Consider the following 2,175-nt stretch of genomic DNA (forward strand, 5'->3'; position numbering starts at 1 on the left):
TAGGATTGGTTAAATCCAGAGGCCTAAATTGAGGGAGCATTAGCAAGGCCCTGGACCCCTAACATTTGGCCCACACTATAATTCTATGTGACTCAAAGTTTATCATTTACTCTTTTTACTATCTTCTCCCTTACGAAATTGAAGTTAAGGGATAATTAGCAAACTCAGGGTCGAGCCCCACGTTGGGCGCATTCCTATCGGGGCAGCATTAGCTCAATCCATGGGGACTTGGCTTAGGAGTAAAGATTTTCTGGTTGGAGCCCCCTGAGCAACGCTCTGAAAACGTCACTGCTCCCTTGACGCTGTACAATGCCTACCCATTCTAGGATTGGTTAAATCCAGAGGCCTAAATTGAGGGAGCATTAGCAAGGCCCTGGACCCGTAACTGCTCCCTGGGTGCTTTAAAGTGGCAGCCCATTCAAGGATGGGTTAAATGCACAGCCTCAAATTTGCATTTGGCCCATACTATAATTCTATGTGACACAAAGTTTATCATTTACTCTTTTTACTATCTTTTCCCTTACGAAATTGAAGTTAAGGGATAATTAGCGAACTCAGGGTAGAGCCCCACGTTGGGTGCATTCCTATCGGGGCAGCATTGGCTCAATTCATGGGGACTTGGCTTAGGAGTAAAGATTTTCTGGTTGGAGCCCCCTGAGCAACGCTCTGAAAACGTCACTGTTCCCTTGACGCTGTACAATGCCTACCCATTCTAGGATTGGTTAAATCCAGAGGCCTAAATTGAGGGAGCATTAGCAAGGCCCTGGACCTGTAACTGCTCCCTGGGTGCTGTACAATAGCTTCCCATTCAAAGATGGATTAAACGCAGAGCCTCAAATTCGCATTTGGGAAAATTTGGCCCAATACTATAATTGTATGTGATATATAAAGTTTATTATTTACGATCTTTGCTATCTTCTTCCCTAATAAATTAGAGTTAGCAGCTAACCACATTATCATGTGAGATAACAGGTTGTTTGAGAACTGAAGGGCTTACACTTAGACTGATGTGGCCCGGCTAGCTCAGTCGGTAGAGCATGAGACTCTTAATCTCAGGGTCGTGGGTTCGAGCCCCACGTTGGGCGTCTTCCTATTAGCTCAATCCGTGGGGACTTGCCTTGGGAGTAAAGACGTGCTGGATTGAGCCCCCTGAGCAACGCTCTGAAAACGTAACTGTTCCCTTGACGCTGTACAATGCCTACCCATTCTAGGATTGGTTAAATCCAGAGGCCTAAATTGAGGGAGCATTAGCAAGGCCCTGGACCCGTAACTGCTCCCTGGGTGCTGTACAATAGCTTCCCATTCAAAGATGGATTAAACGCAGAGCCTCAAATTCGCATTTGGGAAAATTTGGCCCAATACTATAATTGTATGTGATATATAAAGTTTATTATTTACGATCTTTGCTATCTTCTTCCCTAATAAATTAGAGTTAGCAGCTAACCACATTAACATGTGAGATAACAGGTTGTTTGAGAACTGAAGGGCTTACACTTAGACTGATGTGGCCCGGCTAGCTCAGTCGGTAGAGCATGAGACTCTTAATCTCAGGGTCGTGGGTTCGAGCCCCACGTTGGGCGTCTTCCTATTAGCTCAATCCGTGGGGACTTGCCTTGGGAGTAAAGACGTGCTGGATTGAGCCCCCTGAGCAACGCTCTGAAAACGTAACTCTTCACGGTACAATATCTGCCCACTCTTGGATTGGTTAAATCCAGAGGCCTAAATTGAGGGAGCATTAGCAAGGCCCTGGACCCCTAACATTTGGCCCACACTATAATTGTATGTGACTCAAAGTTTATCATTTACTCTTTTTACTATCTTCTCCCTTACGAAATTGAAGTTAAGGGATAATTAGCAAACTCAGGGTCGAGCCTCACGTTGGGTGCATTCCTATCGGGGCAGCATTAGCTCAATCCATGGGGACTTGGCTTAGGAGTAAAGATTTTCTGGTTGGAGCCCCCTGAGCAACGCTCTGAAAACGTCACTGTTCCCTTGACGCTGTACAATGCCTACCCATTCTAGGATTGGTTAAATCCAGAGGCCTAAATTGAGGGAGCATTAGCAAGGCCCTGGACCCGTAACTGCTCCCTGGGTGCTGTACAATAGCTTCCCATTCAAAGATGGATTAAACGCAGAGCCTCAAATTCGCATTTGGGAAAATTTGGCCCAATACTA

The 2,175-nt window shown here is 45.7% G+C and overlaps 2 non-coding genes across 2 annotated transcripts; both read left to right on the forward strand.

Moving 5' to 3' along the window:
• Positions 1 to 1,012: 1,012 nt before the first annotated feature.
• On the forward strand, positions 1,013 to 1,085 carry trnak-cuu. Its single transcript has one exon. It is a non-coding gene; the product is annotated as a tRNA-Lys (tRNA).
• Positions 1,086 to 1,507: 422 nt separating this feature from the next.
• trnak-cuu lies at positions 1,508 to 1,580 on the forward strand. Its single transcript has one exon. It is a non-coding gene; the product is annotated as a tRNA-Lys (tRNA).
• Positions 1,581 to 2,175: the final 595 nt, after the last annotated feature.

The sequence above is a fragment of the Micropterus dolomieu genome, unplaced genomic scaffold (genome assembly GCF_021292245.1).
Source record: "Micropterus dolomieu isolate WLL.071019.BEF.003 ecotype Adirondacks unplaced genomic scaffold, ASM2129224v1 scaffold_62, whole genome shotgun sequence".
NCBI classification, from domain to species: Eukaryota; Metazoa; Chordata; class Actinopteri; order Centrarchiformes; family Centrarchidae; genus Micropterus; species Micropterus dolomieu.